Source organism: Notolepis coatsorum (genome assembly GCF_963971535.1).
Source record: "Notolepis coatsorum genome assembly, chromosome: 17".
Lineage (NCBI taxonomy): Eukaryota > Metazoa > Chordata > Actinopteri > Aulopiformes > Paralepididae > Notolepis > Notolepis coatsorum.
This window is the reverse complement of record NC_140181.1, coordinates 76287487-76312685: the sequence shown is the minus strand read 5'-3', so window position 1 is coordinate 76312685 and position 25199 is coordinate 76287487. Positions and strand designations below refer to the sequence as shown.

The 25199-nt window shown below is 42.2% G+C and overlaps 1 protein-coding gene across 3 annotated transcripts in view; it reads right to left on the bottom strand.

Moving 5' to 3' along the window:
* osbpl2b (oxysterol binding protein-like 2b) overlaps nucleotides 1-17993 on the bottom strand; it is a 116692-nt gene extending 98699 nt beyond the window's left edge. For 2 of the 3 annotated variants that reach the window (XM_084333768.1, XM_084333770.1), the window contains exon 1: nucleotides 17909-17993. The gene's annotated coding sequence lies outside the window, so the exon portion shown is untranslated. The remainder of the gene's footprint in view (nucleotides 1-17908) is intronic. The other variant, XM_084333769.1, reaches the window with a different exon arrangement.
* Between the last annotated feature and the right edge of the window lie 7206 nt (nucleotides 17994-25199).

Here is a 25199-nt window from a genome sequence, read left to right as displayed (position 1 = left end):
TTATAACATAATTGACATTATTCGTTTTTGCAGCTGAACATTGGCTAATTAGCCATCATGGCAATGCTGAATGTGATTTGACCAAAGCAGAGTATACACACAGACATTGGAGCTGTTTGCAGATAGCAAGCATTTTGACTTGTTGCGTGGTGGCGATGTCTCGCAGATAATACAACTACAAGTATAATTATATAATATTATATAAAAAAATATATATATATTATATATATATTTTTTTTTATAAAACCAAAAACGATCGGTATCAGTATCGGCCGATATGGCTCATAGACGATCGGTGACAAAACGTGATCGGGGCATCCCTAGACAGAACGCCTATTCTTTAATGCCAGCCCAAGAGTGCTTCCGCGTTTTCCCTGATTGGCCGCGACAATGCCGCGCACGCCCCGCGGCAGAGCAGAGCGGAAGAGGCGAGAGCGGCAGAGGCGCATAGGTTGCCGCGGCATTATGCATTCGTAATCCCCCCTGTTTTAACATCGACGGTTAGCTCAACTCGTTCCTCAGCTTGCTGTGGAGCCGGGTGCGTTGGTGACAAGTTCGAATCACTTAATTTTTTTTTTTTTTTTACGTTTAATTAATTTATCATCTCTCTATATAAACGTAACTAGCGTCTGTCTTTCTTTCGCCGGTTAAGTTTAGGCATTCTTTCGCCGGTTAAGTTTAGGCATTCTTTCGGAGTTGGTTAAGGTTAAGTTTAGGCATTCTTTCGGAGTTGGTTAAGGTTAGGGTTAAGTTTAGGCATTCTCTTTCGGAGTTGGTTAAGGTTAGAGTTTGTCGCAGAGCATGGCAATAGAATGCCTGTCTTTCTTTCGCCGGAGCAGCAGCCTATTTCCGCTCTGCCGCTCGCCGCGGTCACATGGGCGTCATGGTAGGGCTGGGCGATATGACGATATTATATAAATATCGGGTACAGTTCATTAACGATACACTTTTTAAACGTATCGTGGATATCGTGATGTTTTGCCCAAGAGGCTTGTGTCGCGTCAATCTGGTCCACACGTTGACACTTTTGAACAGCGCCGCCCCACACACACACTACTGCATCAAAAGTGACTACTTATGATAACAAAGGCATTCGTTGTGGCATTAACGTTATAATAATAATAATGCAGGACCTGTTCAGAGGTCTCTATATAGTTACACTTTCAATAACATCAGCGTATTTACATAGTGCCGACCGAGGTCGACCTAGATATAGCAAGCTCGTTCATATCTCAGCCCGTGCTGACTCAGTTGTGCCCATTCTGCGGTCTGTTAATAAAGTTTTCAATCAGACAGATGTATGGAAAGGCTTTTATTATAACATCCGTTGCAGTAAAATCATTATGCCTCCAGTCGTTTAGTCCTTCTGCGGAGCTAAAAGCTAAACGTCGGACGCGGCGAGCTGCCATTGTTATTGTCATTGAGCTCTCCATGGCGGAAGTAAAAAATAAATACGCGCTTTCCGATTGGTGCTAAGAACAGCAGGGCGGGTGCAAGCGATGTGACGTAATTGGCAGACGCGACTGTCAATCAAAATGATTCTGTTTGCCGACTGAATGAATGAGAACGTTATTAAAAGATTGCAGCATGGGTACAATACAGTACAGCTCAATACAACAACAGTCAACAGCGGACTGGAGGATGCAGACCAGAGAAAGACTTTCGTCTTGTTTACATCAGGGTCCCCCATTTTCAATTCATCATATTTCATATCTAAATCATATAATATCTCATTGCTAAATATATGCAATATATAATCTAATAATCCAATCATCTAAATCTAATATATAATATAAAAATGCTAAATGCTAAATGCATGGGTATTTTATTTTGTCTTTAATGTTAGCTTGCAAACTCAAATACTGTCTTGGTAAGCCTCATAATGAATTTTGGGGAAAAAAAGAAAAACATCGTGATGCGTATCGTGTATCGCCGAAAGGTCAGAAAATATCTTGATATCATATTTAGGCCATATCGCCCAGCCCTACGTCATGGCCAATCAGAGAAACGCGAAGCACTCTTGGGATGGCATTAACACTTTGGGTGCCGGCCAGAAATCCGGAAAATGACTGTGGATTGCCAGCTATATTTAACATGGATAAGTTCCCCTTCTTTGCAGGGCTATAACTTTTTAAATCATATTGCTAGATTGCCATTATTAGGGCCCATTCAAAGTCCTATATGTATTGTTCAGGGTGAAGCAACGTTAAACTTTTTCATTCACATATTCATACTAAAGTATGGTCTAATGCAGGGATGGGCAACTGGCGGCCCGCGGGCCGCATGCGGCCCTCACCGACGTTCCATGCGGCCCCAGGCCCAGGCCAATATTTATAAAAAAAACGTTTTTTTTTTTTTTTTGACATAAGAAGAGTTGGCAGTCGACTATGGCTCCTTTCGATCGATTAGTCGACTATTTGACTAATAGGGGTCAGCCCTAGTGTGGACATATTCAACGCTGTTGAAAGTGCCATGCAGCAATATGGGGGTTTTGATAAACTGTTGTTACCGATGGAGCACCGGCAATGAAAGGAAAACGCACAGGATTCGCCGGGCTTCTAAGGCAGAGTGGCGTTGAGTGTCCAATGCTGCACTGCATTATAGATCAGGTAAGTTCGCTAACATAATTTCCATCTATTGTGGGTCACTAATAATGACCAATGCGAGTCGAGTGTAGTCAAATTATATGCGAGGGTCGTTAAATCGTTTTTTTTATCTGATATAGGAGGCTCTCTGTGCCAAGAAGCTTGACTACAGCCATGATATGGATTTGGTTACCAAGGTTACCAATCTAATTCGTGGAGGCCAGGTCACTAAACCATAGAAAGTTTGTCTCTTTTTTGGAAGAGATGGACACTGATTATGGCGACTTGCAGCTACACACAGAAATCCGATGGCTGAGCCGTGGGAAGTGCTTGGAGAGGTTTTTTGCGCTGCGTAAAGAAATCCCCACATTCTTGGATGAGCAACTGACGAGCGACACAAGTGCATACTGCACTAAACTCAGATACAGCGTTTCTCTGTGACATGGCCTTCCTCACGGATATCACTTCGCACCTTAATCGCCTCAATTTGCAATTGCAGGGAAGAAATCAAACGGTATCGGATCTCTATGCACACATGAACGCCTTTAAGATGAAACTTGCCCTTTTCAAACATTGCCTTTTATCTGACCACCCGGACTTGTCCACACACTTTTCTGCATGTGAAGAAATGCGCACAGAGATGCGCACAGCTGACCCCAAATATAAGGACACATTCGGAAAGTACAGGAGCGACATTGAAACACTGCAAATGCAATTCAATGATCGGTTTGAAGATTTCAACGGCATGCAGTCACAGATAGCGCTGTTTGCCGGCCCCCTCACTGCTACGGTGTCAGAGCAGCCCCCACCGTTGCAGCTTGAACTGTGCGAGCTACAGTCGGATCCTTTTTTTCAAGCAAAGAGAAATGAGAGGGGAATTTCGTTTTGGAAACTGCTACCTGAGCCCCGCTTCCCACTCCTCAGGGACTTTGCCCTCTCTATGGCCAGTATGTTTGGGAGCACATACATATGTGAGAGCAATTTCTCAAACATGAAGCACATCAAGTCAAAGGAGAGAAACAGGCTGTCAGATGAAACATTATTTCATCTGATGCAGATCGCATGCACAAACATTGACGTTGACATTCCTGCTATTGTGCGCCAACAAGAGAGACCACAAGTGTCTCATTAAAGACGGGGGGAGGAGATGATGAAGAGGTGTAGAGGGGGGGAAGGAGATGATGAAGAGGTGTAGAGAGGGGGGGGAGAGATGATGAAGAGGTGTAGAGAGGGGGGGGGTGATGGAGAGGTGTAGAGAGGGGACCATTATTATTATTATTATTATTATTATTATAACCATTATTGACCCACTGTGTGGCGAGGGTGAATGTCATGCCAATTTGATGAAGGGTCAATGGGAGGCATGTAGTATTGCACTTTACTTTACTTGTTTACTTATGTAGTGTTCAGATAACACTAATAACACAAACACAAAGCAGCACTCCTGCTGCATTTCACTACAACAGTAAATCAAAAGTGCAATAATAAATGATTTTGTTAAATGTATAAACTTTTATGCTGCTACTAAACAAAACATTCCTGAGTGCTTCATATCCATAACATGCATTTCAGTGTTATAATGTTTTGTTTAGTAGCAGGATAAAAGTTTATACATTTAACAAAATCATTTATTATTGCACTTTTGATTTACTGTTGTAGTGAAATGCAGCAGGGATGCTGCTTTGTGTTTGTTGAGCAGTGGGCTTTAAGTTCATACATTTATTTTATTAGAAGCCTTAATTATAATTGATAATTTGTGTATATATTTGGGGTTACACAGCAATACTTTTAAATTCAGCTGTTTATAAATTCATAAAGTTAAAATTGCTTTACTAAATGCATTTGAAATGGAATAAAAACAAAGTTACAACAAATTATAATTGTTTATATACCTTATTTATCACATCTGTGACTATTATGGGCTATTTGAGTGATGGGGTACTACTGGCGGGACTGCCGATAAACAATGCGGCCCACCAGATTGATTGTGGAAATTGTGTGGCCCTCACCATATACAAAGTTGCCCACCCCTGGTCTAATGTATAAGTATGTTTTCATCTCTTTCTGCAGCTTTCTCCAGAACGTGATATATAGCCCCAAATGCATTATATTGATGATGCAATACAGTTTTATGGCAATCGGCGCGATATAAAAAATTCCAACTAGACGTACTTCTAGAAGTTACTACACGTTATCTGATGTTGACCGGATGGGCTAGGGGGCGTTTATAATTCCGTGGGCAGCGTTATACCAATCATCTAATGTGGGTCAAATGTTGATCATAGCAGTTAGTATCGAAGACGGTAATTTTACACGCTAAAACTCACCCCAGTCTCCTCGCGCCGTTGGGCGATCAGCGTAGAGTAGAAATTTTACCATTATGGGATGTCGATTTACCCGGTCCATTTCCAGGTTGTATAATGGTATATACGTCCAAATCATGTTGTTTATCGAGTTATTGGAAATGGATCGCTATGTATTGTGACGAGCCAGAGTGCCGAGAGCCAAACAGAGTGACCGGAAGTAATATGGTGAAACAGCACATCGCCCAGAGCACTTCCTGTTTGGCGATTGCGCCGATCGGCCACCAGATGGCGCTCCTGAACCGCCAGAGAGCTCAGTGGGTCCTCCTGGTGGATCTCAGGCCAGCGGAGGGGAAATATGAATCCGATCACAGATTTTTGAAATATTGATATTAAAGACGCTGTAAAGCGTCCTTCGGCAACTTGAGCATGGCCGGGAAGGACGCTGTAACACGTCTTCTGGCAGTTAAAATATAGACGCAGCCAGAACAGCAATATTAATATCGGTTATCGGTATCAGCCACAATTTTCACATCGGTGCATCACTAATTTTTGGGGGAATTAACTGATAGAAAATGAATAGAAAATTAATCGAATTGTGGTCAAATGAAGAGATTTCATGATGCATTGAATCGTTGCCTGAATAATCGTAATCGAAATTAATCGTTGTGAGGTTGCATCGTTACACCCCTAATTCACACCAATGGGAGACAGCGGTTGACAGAACATTGTTCATTCATTGTGACCCACAGAAATCTGAACCTTCTGACACTAAAGAGTTAAAAGCCCTGCCCACCCAGGAGACAGGAAGTAACTGACTGTTTTCATCCCAGTGGTACAGCTTGCAATGCGACATCTTCTTTTATCTTCAATATCTTCACAAAAGAATTGAGGACAAGGAGTGCTTGTTATTATCTCTGAAGGCACATGCCAACATTTAAACCACATTTAAACCGGTTTAAACCTGTTTAAATGTGTGGGAAGATAGCAGACCACAACAAGTTTCAATAACAGTAGCCCTGACCCTGGCCACGCTGATCCATTGTGGAGATGCCAGCACTCTGTCATGGATGTGGGGACGCACCAGAAACTGACCATCCTTGGTCCAAACCCATAGTTTCAGCAACACTGCCCTATCATTAATTTCCTGTCCCTGTTTCCACTGTCACCATCACTATCACTATCAGAGGGAGAGATGGAGAGGAGGGTGGACTACCTTGAAAACAATGTTGTCTCAGAGATAGTCAAAGCTAGAGAGAGAGGGAGAGAGAGAGAGAGACTTAGGCAAGCTCTATATTTATGGCTAAAAGCAGTCAGGGTTGGCCTTGGTTGAGGGCATCTGCCTTGGAAGAAAATCACAGACCACTAAACAGACACACGTGAAGGTCGGCTACCAGCCTAATGGTGGTGGTGCGCCTTCTATCGAGGGCCATTAGGCCATTTGAGTAAATGTTTTGCTGCCTGCCAGTCATTTTCAATATCACCGTTTATAAATCACACACTCATTGACAAAACTTTAACCCAGGCACTCATAATACAAAGTATTATGTATTATTATTATGTATGCATGTATATGACTTGGGTCCATTGATCAGCCCCAACACACAGTATCGTATGTCAAGACTAGGACAAATGTTTTGTACCCAGAGGAAGCCACATGGTACACGGTAAGAAACATGCAAACTCAGAAAGGGCCAGTCAGGTTCAAACCCATGTCTTTCTTGCTGTGAGGCAACAGTGCTGACCACTGCTCCAACATGCTGCCCCCGATACCTCAATTTCTAGAGGATAGAAGGTGTGAGACATATTCAAAACATCTAAGCTACAGCCCATCGTGTGAATGAAACCTTGTAGGGGTGTAACGGTACGCGGATACGTACTGTACCACCTCAATGTGGTCCTCCGGTACAGTACGGGCTGTGCACCGAGCGATTGCAACGGTATGGACCCCTTTTTTGCGGAAACTTAAATCCCCCCGGCCCTAATAAAACGTGCACAACTAACCGGACGTGTGGGGAGGCGGGCCGCTGATGTTACTAGAGCACAGCACGGGAGCTCCTGTGAGCACATATAGCTTAACTACATTTTTCAATAGTGTTGCTCCTTTTAACCAAGTAGCGTTCTTTGTAGTAGGGGTGCACCGATGTATCGGTCGGGTATCGGTATCGGCCGATAAGTGCGTCGGGTATCGGTATCGGCCGATAAGTGCCTTGTTGACTGCAATCGGCCTATCGGCCGATAAGCTCGAATGTGCCGATGGCAGTAGCCGATAAATATCCATCAATTTGTGTAGCGTCAAGACAAAAAAAAGTTCACTCGCAACCTGCACAACGCCGTCCCCAGTCCCAGTCCCCCCCCCACACACACACACACACACACACACAAGCTACTGCATCAAAGTTACTACTTATGATTAACAAGGCATTCGTTTTGTGGCATTAACGTTATATAGTTAGTGTTACACGTTCAATAACATCAGCATATTATTTACCCGAACGTAGCAAGCGGTCATACTAGCTCAGTTCCTTCCGTTGCTCACAGAGACCTGAGTTTTACCCATTCTGCAATCTGTTAATAACGTTTTCAATCAGACACATGTATAGAAAGGCTTTGTTTTATTATAACATTAGTTGCAGTAAAAATCATTATGCCTCATTTAAGTCATCCTGCGGAGCTAAAAGCTAAACGTCGGCCGCGCCGTGTTGTTGTTCTAGAAAACCTCTCTCGTCAAAATCAATGGCGGACAAAAGCAGAAGTAAAAAATGTATATGCGCTTGCCGATTGGTGGCACTGGTAACAGCAGAGGCGGGTGCAAGCGGTGTGTGACGTAATTGGCAGAATCGACTGTCAATCAAAATTTCATTGGTTGAGACAATAGTATCTAGCTGCAGCCCAGCAGGTAGACCATGCTGGGAGAACTAGTATCTAGCTGCAGCCCTGCAGAACATACTGGGAGAGAGATAGTGCTATTTCTTGATGTTTCCTTTTTTTAAGTAAGTAAAGAGGCCTATGTTCATATCGGTGAGCACAATTTGTAAGACAAATATACAGTAGTTTCATAAAAAATATATATATATATTAGAAAAAAAAATATTACAAAAAAAATATTACAAAAAAAATATTAAAAAAAAATATTTTGCCACAAATATCGGTATCGGTATCGGCCGATTGTGTTAGTTGAACAATCGGTATCGGTATCGGTGGCAAATTTTCATATCGGTGCATCCCTACTTTGTAGTGTAGGCTAGCTATTTTTAGACCCAAGTAGTTACTCGCTACTGCCCGGAGAAACTGGACTGCTAAATAAAGATTAAAGATCTAGCGTCGTTGATGCTATTCAATATTAGCTAAATAGCTAACAAACGAAATACAATGTATAGCATAGCTGCCTACAACACACAATAACGTTAATACAATTACATGCACCATTGTTTACAATGAAAAGGTGGGGCTAGTCAAAGGACTGGACACGGGGACAAGTTAAACATGAATTAATTTATTATAACAGGTAGTTTCAAGTCGTGCCTAAGTACGCACACAGGGCTATTCTATACGGCTTTGACGCTTCCTCCTCATCGTTGATTGCCTGTAGTAGCTGCATCTAACGTTAGTAGCGAACGTTAAAACTAGAGGTGGGCATAGATAAAAAAAATTAATCTAGATTAATCTATCTGCAATCCTGGATTTAATCTAGATTAAAATGTCTCAAAAAAAAAAAAAAAAACTGCCGAAGGCATTCAAAATATGTGTGTTCTACCCAAATAATGACCAGAAGTAAGTCCTTACTTTTTCTTTCCTCCTTATGTTTCTCAGGCCAGGTGGCCCATTACACCATGAGCCCATCTCCCGTTTCCAAAATGCATTACAGACTGTTTGAAAAAGCTGTTTTGCGATGATAATTGATAATGAAATATCAAAATAATGTTCAATAAGATGTACTTGTGTTTAATAAGTTGTTTTATTCAGAAGTTAACACAAATAAATAATATTACCAGTACAGTACAGTATCTAGCACACTCTCAGGAGCAAAACAGAAAGAATAATTTCAAACTTGAACTATGTGACATGGCTTGAATCAACTGCTCCAGTGGAGTTGCTCAGTGGCCAATGGTGTCAACTGTGGTTGTACTGGGCAGCTCCCAGGTGTGAATGGAACTTTGTGAATGTGAAGCAGGGCGTTCCTGAAAAAGAGCATCTGTGCTCAGCGAACCTACCCTGGGTTTTTTTTTTTAGATTAATGCGTTAATTATATTATCGCGCGATACTAGTATAGCGTTAACGCAGCACGTTAACGCCGTTAACGGCCCAGCTCTAGTTAAAACTAACCTAAAGTTAGTTGAATGAATGAATGAATGAAAACTTTATTTAACAGATTGCAGAATGGGTACAATCAGTGATGATATTGTAATCTGATTACTTTTCCCCAAAAATAGTAATCTAACGCGTTAATCTTTACAAGCCAGTAATCTGATTGCAGTTACTTGTCCAAGTGGCTGTGCGTTACTATTTCGTTACTATCTCATCATAATGCAGGCGGAATGCAGTATTTTCTTTCGTTTTCGACAGTCAAATATACTTTTGGAGAGCTTTTCCTTGTATTGGGGAGTGACGTCACAGCACACAACCTCGCGTGTTGAGCCATGCTGGTGGGCGCGGCTGTTATTGTTATTATCAGGCTGAACTAAACTGCGAGCTAGCAGGGAGACGCTCGCGCTCGTAACGCTTTCTTGCACTGGAAGTTCACTAGTCTACTTAACGTTTGTGTCAGCTAAGCCGGGTGAAAAAAACATTCACTTTGCGGAGGAAACAAAATACTGTCTACCGCATATGGAATATACAGCACAGCACGACCATCGACTTCTACAGGACTCGGAGCTGCACCAGCCAAACAGTATGTTCCACCTTTGAGTTAAACATCTTTTGCATTGCACTATTCATGAACATGGAACACCATACTGCAGTATGTAGGTTGTCAGTAGCAGAAGGAACAGACTTTCTGACAAGAGGTTTGAGAAGATTCTGTTACTGAGATATAATCACTGGTTTACTCACCCCTCTCCCCTGTTTCACTAGGAACATTAGAACCATATCTGAATGGGGCAGGCCTCAAAGGTAGGCTACATATCAGCCTACATGTGGTGTTATTGACCATTTATCTTTTGTGAAATCTATAGATCTATAGGTTTAGGTTAGGTTTAGGTTTACTTTATTTGTTCAAGGGGGACAGTGTACATTAATAAAACATTTTACAAATGTAAATGCACCCCATTTTAGCCAAAAGGCTAATTTCCATTGGTAGTCCCCCTGCCAGAAGGTACAGGCTAAAATCCTGTGTAAAAAAAGGGTTAGCAATAAAAACAGAATAAAATCAAGATAAATACATTAGAATAAAAACACAACAAAAGCACATAGACATAGTAGGGATACAGGTCACAATACAGTCATGGACACAAGGACAGAGCACATCATGACATATTAAGAGACCCAGACATAGACAGACGCACCATATCCATATCCACACACACATACGTATACAGACACCTCAGTGTCTAGATATAGATATAGATAGGCCTACCTGCCCTATTAGTACATTTTACTCAAACGGAGTACATTTTACTCAATTTTTTTTGTCATTCTTATGTTGTGGCAGCAGCAGGGGGGACGACTTCGTAACCTAGTTACTTTCAAAGTAACTAAGTTACTCTGATAATCAAGTAATCAGTAAAGTAACTAAGATTACTTTTTAAAGGAGTAATCCGTAATCAGTAATCAGATTACTTGTCTGTGGCATCACTGGGTACAATACAGTATGGCTCAATACATACAATTGTTAAGGGGATGCAGACCTGAGAAAGACGTTTGTCTTGTTTCCATCAGGGTCCCCCATTTTCAATTCATATAGACATTTATGACATACACAACATACATGACATTTATGGCATAGGGACATATAGGTATTTAGTACCGATACATTTGTGACATAACCGGTATTCCAATATACAGTACTGTTACCCCTAGATCCTGACAGAGTATATACATATGATGGGGAGGGGACTGTACATTAGGGGGGGGGGGGGGTGGGTGGGAGAGAAATATACATACGGCGGGGAGGGAATATATACATGCGGTGGGGAGGAGACTGTCTATTAGGAGGTGGTGGGGGTTTTGGGCATTTACGGTGGCCAGTTTCGAATTGCAGCCTCCCGTAGGTGCTCTTTAAGAGCGGTTTTGAATGTGGGCAGGGATTCACATTCCTTTACAGCTTTGGGTAGGGCGTTCCACATTGTTGTGGCATAATTGCGAAACGTGTTTAGTCCCTTGTTTGAGCCGAATCTGGGTTTAACATGATTTGTTGAGCTTCCTCTCCTCTGGTGTAGTGGTTGTGGTATTCACTGACCTTTGGGAAGTATTTTGACATGTACATGGGCACCCCGGTCGTATAGTGTATCTTGTAGACCAGGCCCATTGCAAGTTGCTGTACTCTGTCGTCTACTCTAAGCCATCCTAGGTTGTCAAAGTGGGCAGGGGTGAGGTGGGTTCTGGGGTTCAGGTCAAGTAGTAGTCTGACCAGTTTGTTTTGTGATGTTTGTAATTTGGTTTTAAGCGCCTTTGAGGTGCTTTGGTACCATGAGGTGCACCGTGCACGCATAGTCATAGTACCCTTGAATGAGTGCTCCTGCCAGAGTCTTCAGGGTATTCTTGTTTACCAGAGAGGAGATCCGGTACAGGAATCTAGTTCGTTGGTTGACTTTTTTTTATTACATTGGATGCCATTTTGTCACAGGAAAGATTTGCCTCTAGGATGGAACCCAGGTAGGTAATTTCGTCTTTCCTTGTGACAATATTGTCACCCACTGTAACTGAGAAGCCGTCGGTCTTGTTGAGTTTGTTATTTGAACCGAAGAGAATGGACTCTGTTTTGCCCATGTGTAATGATAGTTTGTTATCAGCGAGCCATATGCAGATTTTGCCTAGTTCCGAGCTGAGGGTTTTTTCAACCTGCAACTTGTTCTTGTCAGAGAACAGCAGGGCTGAGTCGTCCGCAAACAGGAACAAGTTGCAGTCACAGGCTGACAACATGTTATTTGCATAAATTAGGAAGAGTAGCGGTCCTAGTATGCTTCCTTGTGAAACACCACAGCTCACTGTGAGGGGGGGGGATAGAGTACCGTTTACCTCTACCATCTGTTCTCTCCCCTCCAGGTAGGATTGCATCCAGCTCACTGATAAGCTATCAAAACCAATTGCTTTTAGCTTGTCCATTAGAATGGAGTGATTGACAGTGTCGAAGGCCTTTTGTAGGTCCAGCATGACCATGCCGCAGTATTTGCCCGCGTCCACCTCTTGTTTGACGTGGTCGTTCAAATAGAGGAGGCATGTGTCAGTGGAGTGGGACGTTCTGAAGCCCGATTGGAATTCGTAGATTAGATTTTTTTCCGCCAGGTACTTTTCGACCTGTTCGTAGACTATTTTCTCCATGACTTTCGAGATGGAGGTAAGAATAGAAACAGGGCGGTAGTTGCCTGGGTCTAATTTGCTGCCCTTTTTGTGCAGAGGGGTCACTCTCGCAATTTTGAAGTCCTTGGGGACGTGCCCCTGTTTTATAGAGAGGTTTATTATGTGTGTGATGACTGGGGTGATGGCGGCTGCTGCGTCTCTGAGGAATTTGGAGGGGATGTTGTCATGGCCAGTGGCCTTGTTAGGTTGGAGGGCGCTCAATTTTTTGAGTACCTCATCGGTTGTTACCTTTTCAAGTTTGAAGTCGTCTTTGTGGACCCCTAGGTTTTTGTAGTATGCTACTATGTGTTCTACCCCATAATGCCCTGAGTGGGAGGGTAGTTTGTTTACCAGTGTTGTGGCTATGTTTGTGAAGAAGATGTTTAAGTAATTGGCTACATCCAGCTTGTCTGTGATGAGCGTGTTGTCCGTCTTTATGTTTATGTTTGAGAATCTGGTTTTAAGTTTTTTACTGCAGCCTAGTTGATTATTGAGTAATTTCCAAAGTTCGCGGGGTTTGTTTTTGTTTTCCTCAGTTTTGTCGTTGATGAAATTTTTTTTGCGGTTCTGATCATGGTGTTTACGTCATTTCTTAGTCTGTTTCTTTGAATTTTTTGTTCAACCACGTGGGCTTGGAGTTCACTGTTTGAGCTTTTGGAAAGCTTTGTCTGACTTTTATGAAGTTCAGAGCATTTTTTGTCTCTGGTTTTCATAGCGGCCAGTATTTCAGTGTGCATCCATGGCTCAGCGTGATTTTTAACCCTGGTGGTTCTTATGGGTGCCATGTTGTTGAGTATTGCTGTGAATTTGGTTTTGTTGTTCAACAACAATCAACATTTGTTTTATCATTAGCTCAAAAACACAGAACCGGACGAGACAAGTTGTCCGCTCAATACGTTCTGCTAGGCAGCTAGGATAATAACAACAATACTTCCGCTCCGGTCGGTGGGCTTCAAAATAAAAGTCTAAAACACCGGAAAAGCTCCGGTCGGTGGGCTTCAAAATAAAAGTCTAAAACACCGGAAAAGACGTTTATTTTGTACAGCGTTTTCCTCCACGAGTACTCGAGTAAATCACGTGATCAATCGATCTGGATTATTTTTGCCCATCCCTAGTTTATCCTGTGCTGAAGTCTCCATTCCAATAGAGATAGTATATATGTGTTTATTTGGAACACTGCCTTTTTATTTATTACGTTTCCACAGTTTTTTCCTCACTTTATTAACATTTTGTACATGGTACCGCAAGGTACATTAATAATACATGTACATGTTAAAAAGATGACACAAAAAGCCAGACAGGACTTGTTTTCAGTTTGTTTTATAATAAACAATCAAACTGAGCATTTTTTTTATTTAGGATATTTAAAATGTCTTCCAATGTTAAATAAAGGTTTATTGCACTTTGAAACGGTTTCCTTGCATTATTATGCTATTATTATATTAGTAAAAAAACTTTTGGGAAATACATTTCTCAAAAAAAAATCTCAAAACCGCAATAATATCGCTTATCGCAATAATTTCTGGGACAATTAATCGCCCAGCAAAATTTGTTATCGTCACAGGCCTACTCCAAGGCATCTGCTATATAATAATCTTCAGATTTACTTAAGTGTTATTAGTAGGTTACAGCAGTAAGCATTAGTTTGCTCAGTCAATTATGGCCAATTCGTTTTATATTGTTTAATACAGTTAAATAAATAGATAAATGAAAAGCAATTTTTTTGAGGTGAACAACTAACTAGGGCTGACCTTCGAAGCTTTTTTTGGCAATGGAAGCTTCCGGCCGAGCTTCGATTTTAATTCGAAGCTTCGAAAAAAAAAAAAAAACTATTAATATTTTTTAATATATTAATTTTTTTATCTTATGTTGTGGGACTTGTACAGCACTTTGGTAAACTGTTGTTTTTAAATGTGCTCTATAAATAAAGTGGATTGGATTAATGAATTAAGTAGCCCCTTTCGTGACTGTGACGCAGCCAACAAGGTTTCACTCGGCTGCGCTGCCTCTGCTCTCACAGCCAACGACATGACATTACATAATTATGTTGCAACCTTCGTCTATCAAGCAAACAATTATATAAATATTTATATGTAGTTGATAGAGACAAAAGCAGAATTCGACTTAATTAAGCACGTTTTATTACGACATATTTTCATATGGGTCGGGACACTTTAAAAAAGCAGCACAATGAACACAAATCTGTCCGACATAGTCTTAAATAACAAACGGCATTGCTTCGCTTCTTCGTCGACATGTCTGCTGCACATGTCCTTCTTGTTTTCAACACAGATAATCTCCACATGCTTGTTGTAGAGAGGTGGAGTCGAGGCGCCGCTTACTTTGGTTTCATTGGAATGGAGGCGGGAAGGCAGGCGCTGCTTACTTTCGGTTCATTAGAATGGAGGCACAAGATTTTGGAGGCCAAAAAAAATCAATGCTTCCATTTGTACAAATTACATTAACTAGAGGATAGTATTCCTGCCTGCGGGACCAATATTATTCTATGACAGCCCAACCCCCATTCACTAACCAACCAATCAACGCAACGGTTATTCAGATTAGATTTGGGTGAAAGGTACGCATGAGAGAGAAGTCAGCGAGTGAGAACTCCACTGAGAATTGGATCATGTTTTCCGTGCATGTCTTCGATCGGTTTTCACGATCGGCAAAAATAAAGCATTATCGGAATTCACCGATCTCATATTTATACTGAATATTGGCCGATACCGATCGCTGGCCGATCGATCTGGGAATCCCTATTTGACTCCCTTCATGTAAAGTCTCTGGTCTCTGACAGGTTGAGAGCGGTTGCAAGTTTCTGGTCGCAATATTCTGATTGATTATTCCAATTAATAATTTCATGCTCTCCCTGTTCTTCTCGTTAAAACTCAGAACACCCTGAGGACATGTAACTTTATGTCACTCCGATGACAAGGCAGGGCACACACATGTGCACACACACACACACACACACAAAGAAACTGCATGCCTCCAGTCAACGTAGTACGAGTCAGCACGTTTCTACGACACCTGAAACCTACTTAGAGAATTGTCACTCACTTACACAGCTAACCTATATAGAAAGCCTGAAAAGCACTGTGCCACGAAACTTACCACATGCACACACACCCGGCACCTTGAACACAACCAGCAACAAGACACTCCCTACTCAATACTTAAAGAACACGTGTCAGCAGTTGTTCGTGTTGTTCATATCGCTCCATACTGTGAGGACAGTTAGGCTGCTGCTACTAATTTCATACCAAAACCCCTGTATAAACATCAAGAGTCTGATAATATAAACACCAGGAGCCTGATGGCAAGGCAAGCTATTTAAACTTTAGCGCAGAGGAGAAGTTTCACACAGCAGATTGTGACCGGCAGTGTGTTCTTATCGGTGTGTCATTTGAGATGTCATCATGTCACCCACCAGTTTCCTCCAGTAACTGTGTCTAAACACTGAGCTAAAGAATTCCTATATGTGATAATTCACCGCAACATCCCAGGAAATGGAGGCTAAGACCTCCCCCTTCAACTTTCAACTGTGTACCCCGGCCCCAGAAGCTCTCACGCAATACACAATCATTTCCAAGAGCCAGAGCCTCCGAGTTTCTCAGGTTAGAGACTGCTAACTACAGTACACCACAATGAGGATACTGGCATTCACTCTAGTCTAACTGTCACACGTCTGTTTCCTATGTGAATCAAGCCTAAAATCCCAGACCCCTCAGCAGTTTTCTGATGCTTCTTTCAATTGACCTCTTGTTCAAAGTAAACCCCAGCCTCTTTTCTTGATCCTCCCAATCACAACTGTTGCTGTCCTCGCACAAACAAAGAGGGAGACGTTTGAGATAGAGGCTAACTAAGGGGACTATTGGGGACAATTAAATCACCCTCAGGGCGGAAGTCAAAGTGACTATATTTGCATTGGAAGAAATGACAGCAGACTAGGTAGGCATGTAGAGAGTCTGTCTGTTCCCTGCAAAAACGTCACACTGCATTTCTTTTTTTTACATCCTGCAAAGTACATAGAGATAGACTGTGCCACCAACGGTTGTTTTATGCCAATTAGAATAATTGAGTAATTGAGTCACAAATAATAAGAGGACACTGGTGTCCGATGTCCATGAAACCCGAAACGCTGCATCCACTGTGACAGTCACATTGTTTTTTCTAGTATGTATTGTGGACTCCCAGGAAGAACAGCGGAAGTCATTACCACGGTAACGACTAATGGTGAAGCAAATAAAACATAAACAGCCTCCTCCCTTTCAGTTCAGTCCTGTAAACGCTGTAAATGTCAAGACGGAAGTGGTAACCGATAGCAATCCTCTGCGTCTCCCCCACTTGATCTCGCTCATGTTAGACAAGATCTGTGTCTCCACCGGGAGCTTGTATTCGATGACCTGTACTACCCTTTAAAGATGGTGGCTTGTTTAGTATTTTTCAAAGTTTGCTGGACGGTTGACTTGCGTAGGTGAGGGAGGCATGAGGGACAGGCGGGGGAACATTCCCTCTTATCTCAGATAGGATGACGGTGATGAGGAAGATAGCGCCAAATGCGAGCCTACCCACTGGCCACCTTGACTGAAAACTGGCTCTCTCAGTCTCTACTAACCTGACACGTCAGGCTGGTGGAAGGTTACCTACGCAAACAGGATTCTACAGTGGAAACATGTTTGTAGAATATGCTCCAAAAAATGTATTTGCTTGGACTATCTAGTTCTAGTCCATGTTGGACCTAGGACATTTAACAAGGAGTATGAAACACCTGAGGCTCAAGATCAGGGATGTGCTTTTACAATTATTTCCCTATCCATGCTCCCAAAAACCCCTTTTATATGCACATGTGCTAATTAGATGCACAAGCCCTGATTAGCAAGTACCTATTATCTTGATACTACTGTTACCTTACTGTATGTCTTTATGGCTGAAACTGCCCAACAATAATACAAGGAATGGGATTAGATTGTTGTTTAGTTTTGGACGACAATTTAAAGCATGCAGCTTAGTACAATTATACAGCGTGTAGCTTAGTACCATGCAGTTAGTGCAAATGACAACCCATCCTTTCTGAAGATGTGCTTTCATACTGTACCTACATTATAACGAACATTAACGCCAGCTCTACGGTTGATATTCCTTAGCACAGACACAGAAGACTTGGAACTGACAGGCAAGCTAAAGAGCTAGCGATGTCGATAGCCAGCGTTAAATTAGCTACTACAAAATCGCCAATTTGACCATGTTTACAGCAGACTAGTAGCCAAACAAACAGATCAGCTATTGGCCATCCACTGTGTTCTGAGACACAGCATCCAGCAGCTAATGATGCTAACCTTCTGACCTGGCTGTTTGACGTTTCTAACGTTAGCGGGCGGGAGGGATGCTAGCGAACTATCTAATTAGCTAAGGTTAGCTCCTCCTGCCCGCACCAAGGTAAAAACAAATGTTGCTAGTCTTAGTCTTGAAAACATAGCAAATGAACGAGGCCGAAATCTATACTTAAAAACACCTTACCTTTTAAACTGTGAATGGTTTGACAAGTGAAAACAGAGAGGACCAAAGTGATGTGGAGTCGCCTGCTGGGTTACTGACACAGAAGCGGAAGTCGCGTTCAAAGGGGGCGGTGACAGTGGCGTGGCAAATAACCAATCATGTGTTAGGGAGCAGGTAAAGAATGGAACAGCGTGTACCGTTTATAATATAATTCTATGATACTACTAGTCTTGATTGATTGATTTTATTAACAGATTGCAGAATGGGTACAATACAGTACAGCTCAATACACACAATTGTTAAGGGGATGCAGACCAGAGAAAGACGTTCGTCTTGTTTACATCAGGGTCCCCCATTTTCAATTCATCATGACATAACATATATGACAGGCCTGGCTACAGGTAGACAGTACTGCTACATCTAGACATTTATGACATACCAGATCTACAAATACAGTACTGTTTGTGATACAAAAAGAGTCTAAAAAAGAGAGTATATACATTTGACGAAGAAACTGTACATTGGAGGAGGTTGGGTAGTTGGGGGGGGGGACTGTACATTGGAGGTGGGTGGGTGGGGTGGGCCGTGGGGGGAAGGTCAAGGTAAATAAATAGATAAATGGCATTCGTCTAATTACAGCACGTTCACCTGACGCACATTCCAAATATAATTTGATCTTTAATATGAACCAAGTTTTCACAAAGTCTGTATTTGGTTCAAGTTTGACAGAATGAACTGAAGTAACCACCACTAATCCACATTCACATTCCAAACATCAAGTTTTCATTATCTTAAAACTAAGTAGCTTACTGATAATGAAACACGAATGACTGGAATTGATGTACCTGGCCTCGGAACAGAGATAGTCACTTGATCAGCCTATACCTATACGTCATATACATGTATACTTGAAAACAACGTCCTGACTACTGTATGTCAACAGTGACGACGATAATGAGTGGCAGGCATGATTGAAGTGGCCTATGGAGGTGCACAGGAGGAGGTGAAGGGTAACAGGAATTATGTTGAAGATGATGAAGCTGATCATGATGATTATTATGGCAGTGAAGATGATAATGATGATGATGGTGCTGAAAGTGGCAATTTCAGAAATGTCAGGGTCAAACCAGCTTATCAGGGGTCTCAGCGAAAAGGACCAGAAGTACAACTTAAAATCGGGGATTGCCAAGCCCCCATCCTGTTTCCTACGTTGAGTGGTAGTTATTTTGATTCTTGGGCGTTTGTTATTCCAAATAAATTTAGATATCATAGTATCATTGATGTTAAACCCAGATTTGGCTCAAACAAGGGACTAAACACGTTTCGCAATTATGCCACATCAATGTGGAACGCCCTACCCAAAGCTGTAAAGGAATGTGAATAACTACCCACTTTCAAAACCACTCTCAAAGAACACCTACGGGAGACGGCAATTCGAAACTGGCCCCTGTAAATGTCCTAACCCAACCCCCTCCAATGTACAGTAAATTACCAAGCCTGGTTTTGTCAATATTCCAATGTACAGTTTTGCTTGTACAGTTGTACAGTGTTCCCCACCCACCCCTCCTATCCAACCCCACCCACCCAACCACCTCCAATTCATCCATTCACACACCGACAGCAGAGGCAGCCATGCAAGGTTCCACCCTGCTCATCAGGAGCAGTTAGGGGTTAAGTGTCTTGCACAAGGACACTTTGACACTGCTGGAAGAAGCCTAAATCAAACCGGGAACCTTCTGATTACCAGACGACTGCTCTACCTCCTGAGCTGCTGCTATTGTGTTAGGCGTCTATATCTGCTGATACAAGTTCCATTGACAGAATAGCAGATCTACTCTCTTTGTATTCCGATGTTGAATTAATTGTTGTGCGTAATCTAAATTGAAATGGCACTGAATTGGCAAAAGAAAATTACTTTCAGTCGTTAACAAACATGCACCATTAAAAAATCTTAATAAAATAAAAGATAAATTAACCCCTTGGTTTTTATCCAAATGATCTGCTTTGGGAAAAGGAACAGCTCTTGCCAGACACTCTGGGGATTCATCCCATTGGTCATAATTTAGAGAACTTAGAAATAATGGATATCATCAGGAATGCCAAATCGAATTATTATTTAGACTTAATTACCATTTCCTATTCAAACACTGCAAAAGTAACACTTTGCTGATGTTGGGCATTTAGTTGAAAGGATTGTGTAGCACCATGGTCCTGGGTTCGATTCACGCTCGGGGACCCTGTTGCGGCGTTGCCAGGTACCCAGGCGGGGTATCACCCGTGGAGTTTGCATGTTCTCCCCATGCCCATGCTTGCAAGGCCCCCCCCCCCCCCCCAATAAGATAAACCCAAAGGAAAAACATGCAGAACAGATTGCTAACGCTGTCACGTCCCTGACGAAGATGGACAGGAGCACTTGGATTGGTCCCCGGGCGCAGCCCATGTCTGCTCCCGGCTGCCCTTAGGGAGGAAGGATGACGGGATGGGTCAAGTGCAGAGAGACATTTCATCTGCGACTCAATGCATGTGTGTGTGTGTGTGTGTGTTCCTGTGTGTCGCCCATCTTGCATGCATGTGTTAATCTGCATGAGTGACAAATAAAGACTTCTCCCTCTACAAGCAGCCATACCGCAGTTCTCTACAACACTGCAAGCTGAACTGAGAAAAAACAGGCTATTTTCTAGTGTTTGGAAGTTGCCACATGTAACTCCTTTTTATAGATCTGTCAAAAGCACTTGATACAGTTGATCATCCTTTGCTCTTACAAAGGTTATGCCGTATTGGCTGTAATGGAAGGGCTTCAGTATGTGAAGTCGAGGAGTGTTCAGTCTGAGTTCTTGCTGGTAACAAAAGGTGATCCACAAGGATATATTTAGGATCCTGTCCTCTTCACCATTTATATTAATGATATTGTCTATTCACTGAGTGGCTGTCAAGTCCATCTATTGTGTATAATATTGCTGATTCTGTACAGCTAGCCATTGCAAACCTGCAACTTTCCATTACTGCTCTACTGGATGCTCTTATTAATCTCTTAATGCAAATAAAACAAAATGCATACTATTGATTATAATAGTATGCATTATATCCAATGCGAATGGATCTAACATTGAGAGAGTTACTGAATATAAATATCTTGGCAACTGGCTTGATGAGAAATTTACATTTAAATGCCATATAAACAATCTTGTCAGCAAATTGTGATAAAGGCAGTTTTCCTTTAAGTCTTGGATTATGGTGATGTTATTTATAGAAATGCTGCTCCTTCCACTCTTAAACCCCTAGACACGGCCTATCAATCTGCCCTCAGATTTATTGCTGCAAATGATAGCTATGGTACTCACCATAGTATCCTGTATAATAAGGTGGGCTGGTCTTCTCTGACAGCGAGGTATCTGACTTGTTCAAATGACTGGCTTTACTAAGGTCCTCCGAGCATGGTCTGAATTTGGAAAGTCAGCCTTTTATTTTTGTGCCCCAAATTCTTGGAATGATCTACAACACACACTAAAAAGCAATACTCTACTAACCTATGGTGACTTTAAAACCATGACCACGAACCTCCCTGCCTCTATAGACCTCTCACGGGGGACATTTTCCCAGCTGCTCCCATCTCTTGAGTCTTTGCTGCAGCTATAGGAAAATGAATGGACTATTAATAGGTCGCTCCTAGCTTCGTCTGTGGTTCATGCAGCTGTGGGCCCGTGAACAAAGCCTTCTAATATAGATTACTCTCTCTGATAAGGCAGGGGGTTTTGAATTTGCTTGCCAAAAATAGATTATCATTGCAGGTCACCAGTGTCTTTGTTCTCTGCAACATTTCTTTGCCGACGATGTGCAGATCTACCTACCCAGGCAAAAGGTAAGGTCACAATGCAGCCACTGTTAGATTGCTTGGCCGATATCAAAACATGGATGAGTGCCAATTTCCTCAACCTAAACAAGTGCAAAACACTTCTGTTGACCCTACTGTCGATGCCCTCGGTCCTCTGGGCTCCAATATATGCCCCTCTGTCAGAAACCTTGGAGTAATCTTCGACAGTGCTTTTAAATTTGATAAACAGGTTAGCTTGGTGGTTAAAACTAACTTTTCCCACCTCAGACTCCTGGCTAAGATCAAAGCCTATCTCTCCCAGAGTGATCTGGAGAGGGTAATCCATGCCTTCATTTCAACTTGGCTAGACTATTGCAATGCGCTGTATGTTGGCATTGACCAGTCGCTGCTCCGTCGCCTACAATTGGTCCAAAATGCGGCTGCCCGTCTTCTCACTCATACCAAAAAGCGTGACCACATTACACCAGTCCTGGCTTCACTCCACTGGCTCCCTGTCCATTTCCGTATTGATTTTAAATTACTGCTGACTGTTTTTAAAGCTCTAAATGGCTGGCTCCATTGTACCTCGCTGAGACAGAGCCTTCGCTGCTGCAGCCCCTCAGCTCTGGAACAGCCTCCCCCCACATTAGATCTGCCCAGAGCCTAGAGGCCGCTCCTTAAAACGCACCTTTTCTCCCTGGCCTTTGACCAGAGTTAGCCTGCCACCTGTACATTACGTTTGCTGTTACTCTGGACTTTTTATCTATTTGATTACTTCTTGTCTCTTTTTATATTGCACCTTGCTCTTGTTTCTTAGTGTACTATACTTTTTACTGTAATTTTAGTGGATTTTATTTGTTACTGTACTGTACGTGCTTTTTATTGTGTCCTACCTGTAAAGCACTTTGGTTGGCTTTTAGTCATTGTAAATGTGCTATATAAATGAAGCTGACTTGACTTGACAACATCCGATCATTTAGTCTTAGCAATTTGACTTTTGAAAATGAGAACAAAACATAAAATCCTTTGGTGAAACACCATTTCCCCATGAACCCCACATGCAGCATCAAGGACAACATTACTTGAAACAGGAAAGGAAAACACCATTAATTTGTATCATAGGCGGAAAAAGGCAGAAAATAGAGGTCTATGTGTAACTGTTTTAACTGATTATTCTTTATTTTCATCTGTGTTTTGTCCTATATATTTGAACTTGTCTGTAACTCAACATCATTGGTGATGAGGGCAACCTCAATGGTTCTTTGAGTTTAACGGTTTGAAATTCAATTAAATTCCTCTGAGGATCTGAGGAGAAATTCTTTCTTGGGGTAAATCTTCTAAATTACAGATCATTTGTCCGATATAGGCTGGTTATGACAACTTAAACCAAAGGTTTTTCAAAGTTTGAACAAAGTATATATCCTGAATTGATTGTCTACCTCCACACCATCCCTCTAGTTTACTTTAGATAAAGCCAGTGGCAGCAGCAGAGGGGGGTGGTATGCAGCTCTCATGTGATAATTAGGCTGCTATACTTCAATGGTTCTCAGCTGGTGTGCCTTGTAGTCAGTTCAGGGCTGCCTTGGGACTTTGCTCAAATGTCAAACACAGAAACTACATTTTTGTCATAAATCAGACTAGTAATACATGTTCTAATCAAAGTTAATCAATATTGCCTTTTGGCCAGTGGCTGCACATACTTTCCTATCTCCTTGTGCATAACCATTCAATGGTTTGTATGACCTTTACAAACAAACTGTATTATTTATTATTATTGTTTGTGTCATGGAAGATTTATTGTAGTACAACAGCATCAAGAATCATCCCATGGTTTGAGAACTACTCCTCTAAATACCCAGGAAGAGAGCTGAGTTTACATGGTCTACCTGTGTACACACCCTGACCAACACTCATCACTGCATTATTAACAGTGTATTATCCTTCACATAAATAATGGAGTCAGTATGTCAATTGAGAGAGACATAGAGGTAGGGGGGAGGGAGGGGAGAGAAAGAGGGAGGGGGGGCAGAGAGGGAGAGAGATGGGGGAGAGAGAGGCAGAGGGAAAGAGAGAGAGAGAGAGAGAGAGAGAGAGAGAGAGAGAGAGAGAGAGAGAGAGAGAGAGAGGGAGAGAGATAGAGGGAGCAAACGAGCGAGAGATAGAGAGAGAGAGAGATGGAGAGAGAGGGAAAGAGAGAAAGGTAGAGAGAAAGACAGAGAGGGAGAGAGAGATGGAAAGAGAGAGATGGAGTGAGAGAGATAGAGTGAGATAGGGAGAAAGATAAAGGGAGAGAAAGACCACAGAGAGACTGACTCTATTCAGAGTTTGTCCTTTCCCATTCCTCTCAACAGCACACAGAGTACTGCTTGTCTCCACACACACACACACACACACACACACACACACACACACACACACACACACACACACACACACACACACACACACACACACACACACACACACACACACACACACACACACACACACACACACACACACACACACAGTCTATACACACTGTGTCACACACTTACACAAAGAGTGCAAAAGGAATGTATTAATAGCTGTACTGTACCATTGGCAAACAATCCACCGGGCTGAACACATAATTACTGCCATTGTATAATACCAGCATCACTACAAATTGGGAGATAGGGAGGGAGGGAGGGACAGAGGGAGGGAGGGAGGGACAGAGGGAGGGACAGAGGGAGGGAGGGAGGGAGGGAGGGAGGGAGGGAGGGAGGGAGGGAGGGAGGGAGGGAGATTGAAATGATCTGAGAGAGAGGAGAGAGAAGGAAAATGAGTGAGCGAGCAAGTGAGTGAATGAATGAAGGAAGAGGTAAGAAAGAGAAATGGAAAGAGAGGCAGAGTGGAGAAGGGAGGAAAGACTGGGACTTGACGAGCAGCCAAGTGTTTATTCATCCTCTACTATCACAGTTACTCTGTAGAGCTCCACCAGGCCCAGAAACAATGCTGTGCTGTGTTGGTTTATTCATGAAGAGCCTCAAGGCAGACAAACGAACGGTATCGGCCGATATACCGCTGTATCAGGACAATCTGTATCAGGACAATTACATTTTTACTGCCGATACTTGTTTAATTGCCTCTTTTGTGTGCTTAATGTATGTGCCTTGTAAACAAAAGAATAACCCTGACGAATAGATTTTACTTCATTTCTCCTTGAATTTGACTTTATTTCTCACAAGCAGTGTAACCCCCAGGGTTACAACACTGATACCAGTGTTGATACCATTTTATTATCGGAGGATAGGCTTGTTTCAGCCATGATACAATATCATTATGTGAGGATAGACATGTTTCAGTCATGATACCACTTCATTATCTGAAAATAGGCATTTGTTAAACAATCTGGCCAATATGAGAATTGGGGAAAATATCAGTATCAGCCTACAAAACCCATATCGGTGCATCCCTACCTGTTCATTTTGATTTTATTTTCCAATTCATGATAATGCTCATAGCATTCATCCACCATAT